The sequence below is a fragment of the Neovison vison genome, chromosome 4 (genome assembly GCF_020171115.1).
Source record: "Neovison vison isolate M4711 chromosome 4, ASM_NN_V1, whole genome shotgun sequence".
Taxonomy (NCBI): Eukaryota; Metazoa; Chordata; class Mammalia; order Carnivora; family Mustelidae; genus Neogale; species Neogale vison.
Window position 1 is genome coordinate 5,761,159 of NC_058094.1, and position 13,301 is coordinate 5,774,459.

Below are 13,301 nucleotides of genomic sequence, written 5' to 3' on the forward strand. Positions count from 1 at the left end.
GGATTTTCTATAGCCTTTAGGCACATCATTCACTATTTCTGAATCTCTGATATCTTTACTAAAAGAGGATCAAATCACCTACCTTGTAATGTTCTGTCAAAACTCAAAATACAGATAAAACTCTGAGTACAAAGTCGGTGCTCAGTACATAGCTACTACATTTATACAAAGATTTTCATGCACAATCTATGGCAAGTAAATTCTTTTTAAAAAAGATTTATTTATTTGTTTTAGAGAGAGAGAGAATGCAGGGGGAAGGGGCAGAGGAAGAGGGAGAAAGAATTTTAAGAAGACTCCATACTGAGAGCCTGACTTGGGGCTTGATCTCAAAACTGTGAGATCATGACCTGAGCCAAAGTCAAGAGTTGGATGTTTAATTGACTGAGCCACCCAGGTGCTCCTATGGCAAGTAAATTCTTATCACTGTAACTTTCTTTATGCATGAGTTAGAATATATGTCTTTGTGAGAATAATTTGGTTTAGATAAGTTTTTGAGTATTTATGACATAGTTTGTCCATAAAAAAGAAGGTACTAAAATGATTGCAGAAAGGTATATACAGGGAAAACATAACTAGACCATGCCTCAGAATGAATAAGAATTTCAGTGCATATTTGCCAGTATTAAATTTGTTGTTTGAAAGCAGCTATATGATTCACTTTCTTAATCTTTAAACCACTCTCTCCAAAAATGAGGAAAAATAAATTGCATTTATCATTCTCCATGATATGCCCACCAATTATAGCACTTGTTATCACGTTGTATGCTTCTTCTACAAAAACAAGAACAATACTGGCAGAGAAGCCATATCCTGTACGATAACCATGGATATGAGGGTGGACACTGGAGCCACACACCTGGGACTTCCCATAGGTGTACAATGTGCCCATCATGCAGCCTTTGGCAATTTACTGCAGTTATCTGGGCTCCATTTGACTGATCTGTAATAAGGGAGGCAGATATTTGCTCTGAGTTTACACTGTTGTGGGGGCTTCTTCTCTATTAGAACTAAGCAGGGCACATGACAAGCAGATTGGTAAGAGTTAGCTAGTATGTCATCTCAAAATGCTCAGCTATGGTGGGTACTCAGTGAATGTTGAATGAATGAATAAATGCATAATGGACAAATGAATGTGAAACAGATGCAGAGTATCAGAGAATTGAGAATGATTAGGACTTCTACTTTGAGACAGTTACATGCCCATGCTGTCTCAGAAGGGACCTCACTAGTCCACTTTTCAGAACAGGCTGACTCCCTTTAAGCAAGGTCAGGCATCTCCCACCAGGATTCCAAGATGAATATGAGTGCTCTTTGATTGAATTCATGCTGAGTGTGTCTAGAAAACACACAATGTCTAAACAATAGTCTTTATCAATAGGTCAACCTGGGCTTTAGGCTAAATACTCCTAGGAAAAATTACAATGAATTGCCAGAAAAGTGATTCTGTAAACTCATATTGAGTGCTGTGTCTGTTCTTCTCTCAGGGCACTCTGATATAGAAAGAGAACGAGGACAGCCCTTTCTCAAAACTGATTTCTTGGATATTTTCAATTTCTTAAATGCTTTTGTTCCTTCTGGCCACAGCAAAATGAATAAGCACACAGTATGGGGAGGAGATGCAGCTCCATAAAAACCGCTCTGATTGTGCAGGCAGTGGTTTCCCTCAGACCCGGTAAATGTCTCACCAGTAGGGGCAGCCTTCCCCCAGCCGAAGCTGAGCAAGCTGGGTAAAGGTTTTTGAAATGTAGGGAGATGTGATCTTGTTCAAAGAGGTCAAGGAAACAAACCTGAGCCTTATTTCAAGGAGTAGGATTAGCCATAGGGAGAGCCCAGGAAGTGCCACTCACGGCAAAATCTTCCACTCCGTTCTGGGATATGGATGCCTACTTTAGCGATGCCCTCTTTCCTAGAAACGAAAATCCATAGCAGGAGGTTTTGTCAAGTAACGGGTACCTCCCGCTGGTGGAAGTGGTGACATTAGAAGAAAAATAAGGAGGAAAGAAAAGGGACACAAAGCTATACAACGTGGGGCTGCTTAGGTACTAGGTCATGCTCTAAGAATGAAGGTGGTCTTTCCACTATAGGAAAGAATAAATTTCAATGAGTCCTGATGTCACTCCCTTTCACTTGAACCCTAAACTTCATTGAAGTAAATTTGGTATAAATGTCCAAATGTCTGGTATAATGTCAATAGTGGCCTATAAGAGAAGGAACGTGTACTGCAAACTGAGCATAAATCAGTTTTTCATAGTCCCTATATGTTTGGGTTTATTGTATTAGCAGTAGGGCAAGACTAAACAAAATGTAAATATAGGGTATGATCAACTTCTTCTTTTAGAAAAATCTTATCGTTGTGTTACAGATCATGCTTAAGAAGAAAGCAAGATGAAAGCTGGAGGCGAGGAACACAACGTGAGTACTGCTGGGATTGTCCAGATAAGTTTAACTGAAGAGGGTTTCTGTATTGGGGGCCCAGCCATACCAAATATTTTGGGATATACCAATGTACAGGACTTAGTCATTTATTTGGGGCAGAATTTAAGGACAGTAAGAGGTGATTACTAGATGTGAACTGCAAATCATTCTTTCTGCATCCCTCCTTCCTCCTTTCCTCCCTACTTCCATTCTTTCTAATATACATTACAAAAAAAAAAAAAAATCCTGCAGACCAGACACTGTATGTGGTGGATTGCAATTTCCAAAGATATTTCCAGTATATTCTGCCCCACATGTTCTTCCTACAAAATGTTGTTGACATATCTCCATTAAGCAATCTTATTGCCTCCCTTGAATATGGGCATGGGTCAGCTTTTGAATCTAGAGTCTAACGAATGTGATGGGATGGAAGTGACTCTGTGTCTCTTTTACGATTAGGTCATGAAAGTTGGTATGGCGAGTTCCTCACCCATTCTCTCATAGGGCAACAGTCCTTAAAACACAGCCGCCACTTTTTGAGGAAGTCCAAACTACATGGAGAGGCCAGGTGTAGATGTTCTTACCAACAGTCCCATCTCAAGTCTCAACTAATAACATTATCTGATGGACATGTGAGTGAGTGAGGCTTCATATGACATCCCAGGTGATGATGAGACAGGCAGAGAGGAACTATCCTCACCAAACTCAATCCCATTGGCAGACCTCTGAATAAAATGCACACTCATTGTTTTAAGCCACAATATTTTTAGGAAATATATTAGCAGGTACAGAAACATTCTATAATATTATGAGATTGCAAAGTTAAATAATGCTAATTCTTTCTTCCAAAAAAGATATTCTCTTAACTTAGACACATAAGCACCTAATATCAGTAAAATTAGATTAGTGTAAAGGAAAACATGGTCAAAGTCAAATGGAGATGTAACAGCAAGATAACTTTCTAGGTGATCGACGCATATTTCCAGTGCTTATTGTTTACCTGCAAATACATCCCAAATCTTGGTATATGCTGTGCTTAATGACTACAGTGGTATGTCTTAAAGACCTTATATTATGTGCTGGTAAACCTCCTGTAATAAGGAACTAGCAATGATGAGATGTCTCAATAAAATAGGAAGAGAAGGAATTGCCCCTGTGTTTATAAATTGTTTGAAAGATACTTCAATATTTCACCCCTTAGGCTCATGTGTATTTGAAATAAACACCTTTGGATATTCTTTGTTACCTAAAGTTCCATCAAGAACTGGCTTTTAGAATCCGTCTTTCCTGGTCTTTACAGAGAATCTATATGTCATACTTGGCCATTCTTATGTGTAAGTGAGCGGGTGCTATTGGCATGACAGTTCGCAAGTCCTGTGCAAACTACAAGATGGATCTGAATATACCGCCAGACTTTCTGGGTCCAGATGCAATAGGTATGTATGTAAATTTGCCACTGGTATGTTACCGTTGGGCTCATTGCCTTGGCTATCACCTACGTTACCCATGTTGGACAACTAACATTTGTGCAGCAATGGTAAATTAGGGTTCCATTTCCATAAGAAAGTGGATTTCTTGCCATAGTAATTAACATTTAGTTTCAAAAGTAACAATCTCCCTGGTTTACATAGTAGATGGCAGGATTGTTATCTTTGCTGTGAATGAGCCTATAAAAGGGATACTACTTAGTCTGAGGTGGGAGGTAGGTGGGTATTGAGACTGAGCCTACTTTCAATAGCCTAAGAGACTTAAAACAAGATATTAACACCCTTGAGAAGAGAAAACTCAAGGGTCTCTAAGTGGACAGACTCATTCCGATTATTAATAATCCAGGATTACAAGGAGTTCTGTTGAGTGGTCCAATGAATAGACTTTGTTCATATGAACCTGGATTCAAGTTTATGCTTAGTCATGTACTTGCTACCAACTTATTTAATTTCTACATTAAAGGCCTCATTTGATGCATTTAAAGAGTTTAACACAGTACTGGGCATGTAATAAACCCCCAGTAGATGAGAGCTGTTATAAGTACAATGTCAATGGCCATGTTGGCATTATGAGAATGTAGTTAATACCATTATCATTATTATTTGGGATGCAGGTCACTAGAAGTCACATCATATTCAGGTGAAATGCCAGATGATGGAGGGCTATGGGAAATGGATATAGGAGTAATGATCCTGCAGTATGGAGTTAGAATCATGGAAATAGCCGACCCAGAGATTAAAACAGAGAAAGACACAGAGAAAACCATAAGAGTATAACGGGTGAGGGTGGAGTAGAAGGGGAAGAGCCAGAAGAGTTCAGTATGTAGCAAGAGACAAATGAGGGGCAAGAACCGTGGAAAATGAAAAGGAGAGGGTTTGACATAGAAACTTAAAAAGAGGCAAATGAGTAATACCTTATTTGTTACCACTCCATTCCTCTGCATTCCATTCCATATTTGCAGTGTGTCTTGGGACCTCTGTGTTGTAAGTAGAATATTTAGCCTGGCTAATAGGAACCATAAAACAAGCAATTGATCCTTAATATATTGGAAAGGAGCAGCTTCCCAATAGGTAGATATTTCCTTAGATGAGTGGTGGAACAGTTAATCTCTGCTGTAAGTCAGCAGCATGTTCGAATTATTTATCTTGGGATGGATTCTTATGACTCCTGCTGTTTTCTTCCTTATATCTAGTAACTGTCACCCTGCATGACTAGGTAGGTCTGTTCTGGCTGGAGGAAAGATTCGATTCAAAGGGAAGTAGGGGTCCATTTCCAAAGAGAGGTGGTTCCTAACAAAGCCCCACAGGGGGTTTCTACCTCTTCCTCTTCTATGACAAAACTGCAAGATACCACCTTCATTCATCTCTTGTTCAGAAGGCAGTTTTCTGCGTGCTATTTGAGATATTGTAATCAGCATGCCTAATTACAAAGCCCTATGAAACCCTTTGAAAGGGAAAAAAAAAAAAAAGAAACAGTCTTTCCTACAGTATAGGCAAAAAGAAAGACAAATTAACAATCAGTTCCTGTGCTAGGGTGAGATAAACCCACCTGCTGGATTGAGATTGAGTGACTCTAGATTTCAGTTTCCTGAGTGTGAAGATGGAGGTCAAAATTGGGTACAATCTGATTTCTCACTGCATCCTTTTATCACAAAGATAGGCATTTGGGAGGGAAAATGTAGTCAGTATGATTAAAGTTTTATTAAAATGCGGACCTTATTAGAAGCTAGCTTCTAGCCTACAGTCTACCTTTAGTCCGTAAGATGGTCATTTACAGGTCACTTGCCTTGTCTCTAGGTTTGAATTTGTCTCCCTTTTAGAGGAGGGGACCTACTATTCCAGAAGCTATACTAGCCCAAAAGCTGCTGGTGTTATTGGGTTCTTTGTATTATTCTTCCATAATTTCAGGGTTTGTGGTAATTTCAATAAAGCCTTGAACATATTCAATGCGTGAGAGGGAGCTTGGGGTAGTGATCAAGTGGTGGCTTCAAAGAACTTCGATTTTACCTGTGCAAGTTTGAATGTATAGGGAGGCTGGTGTCTGGGCTGGAATCCTGGCTCTGCCTCATGCTGCCTGTGTGAGGTTTGTGCCTCATTTTCCATATCTGTAAAATGGAAGCAATAATTTTGTTGTCTTTCTCCTCATGTCAGGAGGTTTAATGGAATTGATATTTTTTAAACAATATCAGAACCATGTCTAGCATATGAATGTATGTGTTAGATAAAACTAAGTCTGAAGCTCCACAACCTCATTATTACAGTTCGGACGCTACTGCCACAGTTTATGCACAAACCACTCAGGCATTTATCTTTATCTCTCGTTGCTTCGAATACCCACAGGCCCGGCTAAGTTGCCATCCTTAACCTTATGCTAAAACAAATGCAAACCATTCAGAGTTTGGTCTGATGGAATTTCTCTTGAATTTACTTATTTAATTCCTTTTATTTCTCAGAAAAAGTCATGTGTTTCCTCTCTTCTATGTCGTGGAAGCAACAGTGCTCAATCCTCATCCAATGCATGTTGCTGCCTTTTTCTCTTCATATTACCCACTCAGGTCTCAACTCTTCTTTCTCCATCTCCATTAAAGAGCCTGATGCTACTGCAAAACCTGATGCATCAGGTTTTTACATATATTCTGCACCTTTCCCCAAACACCTCTTCAAAAATGTCTCTTCCCTTCTCAGAAGGCCTGTGTCTGTGTCTATCTCACTGAGGTTCCATGAGTAAAAGAGTATTGACTATTGGCTCTCTATTCCTCCCGTTATGTGCCCACAGGATAAATGACAGATGATTTGGATCCATTCAGCATTCATTCAATAAATAAATATTTACTGAGCTCTCTGCATTGGAAGAAATGGCTGAATATGCATATATATTATTTTCTCTTATTTTCACATTAATGATAGAAAACTAAGCACACTGTGTTGTACATTATTTTCTCCCATTATTCTATGTCTTAATGATATTTCCATATCAGTCCTTATAAAGTTTGTGATGGTTTTAAAATATGTCTGTCAAAATATATCATATTCCTGCCATCAAAAGGTGAGTCATATGACCTTCCACAACAATATGGGCAAGTCTTAGAAAGAGATAGAAAGTGATGAAGTTGACATTGCATCACTTATGAGGTTAGGGCTCAATTTTACAGTTTCTTAAAACGTCACAGATTTCACTGGCATACCTTAGATTTTGCTTCTCAAAACCCAGCTATCATGCTGCAAGCAAGCCAAGGAGAGGCCATTCGTAGGTGTTCTTGTTGAGGGTCCTTATTAAGGTCCATGAAGGCTGCAAACATCCTTCAGAGGACTCCAAGCCCATCCTTCCAGAGACAGGGATGATGTTGCACAGAGCGGAAAGGAACAATCTCTGAATTGCAGAGTAGAGGTCTAAACAAGACTGCTGTGGTTTTATGCGGCTATGATGGGTGGTTCTTTGCTGCACAATAAACAACTGGAGCATCCATGAACCATTTTAATATCTCCTTTGTTGCTCTCCACTCCAAATCTCTTTCAGGAGCCAGCTTCCACTGCGAGTAGAGCCCATATCCAAATTATCTTAAATATTTCCACCTGCAAGTTCTACTGCCTTTGAGTCAGTGGCGATTTCCCTGTAATACTAGTGATAGGGGTCTGGGAAGGTCACAGAGCTCTCACCTGCACTGTTTGGGATGCTTCCCTTCCCAGTATAACTTTGGCTCTGAGTAATTCCATCCCTGAAAGTCTTTGATGGGGACTTTCATTCTGCCATTTAATGGCAAGAGTAAGGTACTTAGAGTCAAATGAACCTTCTGTATATCAGATCTACCTACCATGCCCTTCTGAGTTTAATATTTCTCAATATCAGTTTCTCAATTACTAGAATGTATTGAGTTAGTCTATACAAATGTTTTTGAAAGCCTATATGAAAGTGATTTGAAAGGTGAAAAGTGTTATACAGAATTTAGGTATCAATATTATTGTTAGACATTTATCTTAATGGCAATTAGCAATATCAAGGACATAATTTAAGTCCACTGATTAAGATTTACTAGGTAGAGATTCAAAAGTGGCCACTGTGTTTTTACTGTCCCAATTCAATGTAATAAATGCTACAGGTGCACATCAACTGATGGAAATAAAGTTTACCCTTTATTAATATGCCTGCACATTTTACTGGTGCCTTTGAAAATAGATTTCTATTTTGATTTGGAAACAGGTGTTTTGGAATACATTTTGAAATGAGTTGAACAATGCTTATTCATGAGGAGCTTTGCATCCTATGACAGCTGAAGTTAATATTGACCATGCTGAATTTCCATACCAGGCCCAAGTATTTGAAAGCCACAGTGATTCTAAAGGTGTCAGTAATTTAGTTATTATCATTAGCACAAGACTCTATGGGACATTTTAATTGCAAATCATAATGACAGAACATTTATAACACTGTTCATTAATACATTATTTAATGCAAACCTATGAAAAATTTAATTGCTGTTAAATGAAGTGTACCAGATAACATTCTAAGAGATTCAATTTGTAATAAAAATAGGGTTGCTTCGTGTTTGATGGCATGGGGTAGTCTGAGAGAATATTAGATATAAGAGGAATTTTTAAATATGAAAAGTATTTTAGTACTTAGTAGTTTGATCCCCTTTTTAAAGATTTTATTTATTTATTTTTGGGAGAGAGCATGAGTGTGAGTGTGGGGAGGGACCAAGGGAGAGGATCTCAGACAGATTCCCCCACAGTTGGGCATGGAGCCCAATGTGGGAGTCAATTTCACAAACCTGAGATGATGATATGAGCCAGAATCAAGAGATGGGCACACAATTGACTGAGCCACCTAGGCACCCCAAGCCATTTTTATAACAAAAAATAATACCTACCCACTATTGCATAGTTTTACAGATTTTAGAAGACAATCCCTCCACTATGAATTAGCTCTATGCAATCGGGCAGATGATTTAAACTTGAGCTAAATTTCCTCATATATAAAACTGAGTGATCATATAGTACCCACCTGTAGCAGAGAAATTGTTCACATAAAACTATAACCCTGTAATGGTCTCTAATGGCTTTATGATCTTGGAATAGTGAACAGTTGTCAAATCTCAGGCAGACATAAGACAACAAAGATGTACTTCTTGCTAAAGAATGGCATTCATTAGAAAATAACTGGATCTTTGGTCCAGGGCCAGCATCACACTTGCTTTATAACCAAGGCTGACAAGAAAGCATAGTCTGGAATACCAGTAATTGTTACGGCAGGAGAAAGAGAGGAAAACAAAGCACATGCTTATTAAAGCCTGCCCTGAAGATAACCACACATCACTTTTGGTTATATTTCATTGGACAAAACAAGTCCTAACACCTGAGATCAATGGGACAGAAAAGTGCATTCATGACTAAATATCTTAGAACATACCTTTGATTCCAATAACCCCCTTCTGCTTCACCAAGAGACTCCCTTTTCTATGGGACAGAACTATCCTCTAAAATCAAGTGTTCCCTTACTACTAAAAGTGGCCACATACTTCCTATCTCTGTTGGAGAAGAAGTATACTGTTTTCCCTCACAGCCTTTTGACCATTTCATTCTAATAAAGACATCCTTGTTTCCCTTTGGAATAATTCTGCCTTGAATTCATGTTGGTCAAACAAGTTGCTCTATCTCTAATGCGGAAGGTAAACAAGTGAACTACTCTGCAGCAGTTGAATTCTCTCTTCTAATTCTTGAAGTACTGTTTGAAATTAAGTACCAGTGAACAATCAAAATCACTAGAGATTAACCACTATGGCAGATTAACCAATAGTGGAAGCTCTCCCTATAAAATCTTCAACCTCTGGATAACTATCAAAATATTTTAGATGTACAGATGATACTGCAAATAAATAAATAAACAAATAAAGAAATAGAACTCAGGATCAAGAAATGAAGAGATCGGGGCGCCTGGGTTAAACTTCTGCCTTCGGCTTGAGTCATGATCTCAGGGTCCTGGGATCGAGTCCCGCATCGGGCTCTCTGCTCAGCGGGGAGACTGCTTCCTCCTCTCTCTCTGCCTGCCTCTCTGCCTACTTGTGATTTCTGTCTGTCAAATAAAGAAATTAAATATTAAAAAAAAAAAGAAATGAAGAGATCATTGACAACTGAAGTGTTTGTGTCATAATCAATGCAAAACAGCCTTCAGGGGAAGGGTGTAGGGTACTGGGCCAGTAGTATTACTACCTGTTAGTGTGTCCTAACTTGAACATAGCATCCAGTCAAAGCCCTGGGCTGATCAAAAGAGGAGCTGATACCACTGGACTAAGCCAGAATACCAGTTAAAAATAGTTTTAGGAGATATTCTATATTATCCCTGGGCAGCAACAGAAGCTTATGCCTGTTGTTTTGGCAAAAGTAAAGAAAAGGAAAATGTAACTCTAAACCTACACCAGCCAAATACTTATAAAAAGAAAGCTGGTGCTTAAGAAAATAATTCCATTCACAATTGCATCGAAAAGAATAAAATCCTAAGGAGTAAACTGGAAAAAAGAAAAGTATGAGGATTGTACACTGAAAACTATAAAACATTTTTTCAAGTTTTCATTTAAATTCGTTAATTAATATGTGGTGTAATATTAGTTTCAGGAGTAGAATTTAGTGATTCATTCCTTGCATACAGCACTTGGTGCTCATCACAAAAATGTCCTGTTTATTCCTTTATCTATCTAGCCCATACCCTACCCACATCCCTCCATCAACCCTCAGTTTGTTCTCTATTGTTAAACAAAGCATTTTGGGGGAAAAATGAAAGATCAAAGTGAATAAAAAGACACCTATGTTCATGGACATATTTAATAGTGTTAGATAGCATGGTTCTCCTAATCCATCAACAAACCCAACCCTTTCAAAAACCCAACCTATTCTGTTCCATTGATCTATGTGTCTGTTTTTGTGCCAGTACCATACTGTCTTGATGATGACAGCTTTGTAATAGAGATTGAAGTCCAGAATTGTGATGCCACCAACTTTGGCTTTCTTTTTCAGTATTCCTTTGGCTATTTGAGGTCTTTTCTGGTTCCATATAAATTTTAGGATTATTTGTTCCATTTCTTTGAAGAAAATGGATGGTACTTTGATAGGAATTTCATTAAATGTGTAGATTGTTTTAGGTAGCATAAACATTTTCACAATATTTATTCTTCCAATCCAGGAGCAAGGACAGCCTCTTCAATAAATGGTGTTGGCAAAATTGGACAACCACATGCAGAAAAATGAAATTGGACCATTTCCTTACACCACACACAAAAATAGACTCAAAATGGATGAAGGACCTCAATGTGAAGAAGGAATCCCTCAAAATTCTTGAGGAGAACACAGGCAGCAACCTCTTCGACCTCAGCCACAGCAACATCTTCCTAGGAACATCACCAAAGGCAAGGGAAGCAAGGGCAAAAACGAACTATTGGGATTTTATCAATATCAAAAGATTTTGCACAGCAACGGAAACAGTTAACAAAACCAAAAGACAACTGACAGAATGGGAGAAGATATTTGCAAATGACATATCAGATAAAGGGCTAGTGTCCAAATTTATAAAGAACTTAGCAAACTTAACACCCAAAGAACAAATAATCCAATCAAGAAATGGGCAGAAGGCATGAACAGACATTTCTGCAAAGAAGACATCCAGATGGCCAACGGACACATGAAAAAGTGCTCCACATCACTCGGCATCAGGGAAATACAAATCAAAACCACAATGAGATACCACCTCACACCAATCAGAATGGCTACAATTAACAAGTCAGGAAATGACAGATGCTGGCGAGGATGCAGAGAAAGGGGAACCCTCCTACACTGTTGGTGGGAATGCAAGCTGGTGCAACCACTCTAGAAAACAGCATGGAGGTTCCTCAAAATGTTGAAAATAGAACTACCCTATGTCCCAGCGATTGCACTACTCGGTATTTACCCTAAAGATACAAACGTAGTGATGTGAAGGGGCACATGCACCCGAATGTTTATAGCAGCAATGTCTACAATAGCCAAACTATGGAAAGAACCTAGATGTCCATCAACAGATGAATGGATAAGGAAGAGGTGGTATATATACACAATGGAATACTATGCAGCGCTCAAAAGAAATGAAACCTTGCCATTTGCGATGATGTGGATGGAACTAGAGGGTATCATGTTTAGCGAAATAAGTCAACCAGAGAAAGACAACTATCATATGATCTCCCTGATATGAGGAAGTGGAGATGCAACATGGGGGATGAAGGGGGTAGGAGAAGAATAAATGAAACAAGATGGGATTGGGAGGGAGACAAACCATAAGTGACCCTTAATCTCACAAAACAAACTGAGGGTTGCTGGGGGGAGGGAAGTTGGGAGAAGGGGGGTGGGGTTATGGACATTGGGGAGGGTATGTGCTATGGTGAGTGCTGTGAAGTGTGTAAACCTGGCGATTCACAGACCTGTACCCCTGGGGATAAAAATATATTATATGTTTATAAAAAATAAAATTAAAAAAAAAAAACACCCAACCTACTGTTTTTGCAGAAACTGAAAAGCTGACCATAAAATTCATATGGAAATGGAAAGGAACAGATTAGGAAAACAATTCTAATAAGGAAGAACAAATTTATAAGGCTTACACTTCTTCTTTCAAAACCTATTGCAAAACTCTAGTCATCAAGAAAAGTGATAATAAAAAAAAAGTGTAATAAAGATGACATAAAGATGGACATGCTTCATCTTTAATCTTCATCTTCAATTAATCTTCAACAAACATACGAGGACAATTTAATGGGAGAGAGTAGAGTCCTTTAGCAATTGGTGCTTGGATAAATGGATATACACACAGAGACTTTGGTTCAGACCTCTTTCTCATTCCTTTTACAGATTTAACTCAAAGGGTACATAGATCTTAATCTTTAAAGCTCTGCAGGAAGACATAAGAATAAATTGCTGTGACTCCTTATTAGGCAATAATTTCTTGAATGACACCATAAATACAAGCCATACAAGCAACTTAAATAAGAACAAGAAGAAAGAAGAATAAGAGGGAGAGGAGAAAGTCAATAACCAAAATTCACAAATTACAGAAGAAAGTATTACTAGTTAGTATATTAAAAGTAAAAAAAAATGCATAAGTGCACTTATTTTACAAATAAGTGAAAAGAAAATAAAAGAAGATATTTGAGATGAATATAATCAAAATATTTGGATAAAGAATACATTGCATACATCTATAAAGCAACAAGAAATCATATTGCTACTTTGTGGAAAATATAAAAAGGAGTTACAGATTTAAAAAGTTAATCTTACTTCTAATTAGGGATGTACAAATTAGCAAAACAGTAAGAAGTCAGTTCATGTCAATCAGCAAAATGTAGAGTCCAGTAAAGCCCAAGTGCCCTTCATCACCTTTAC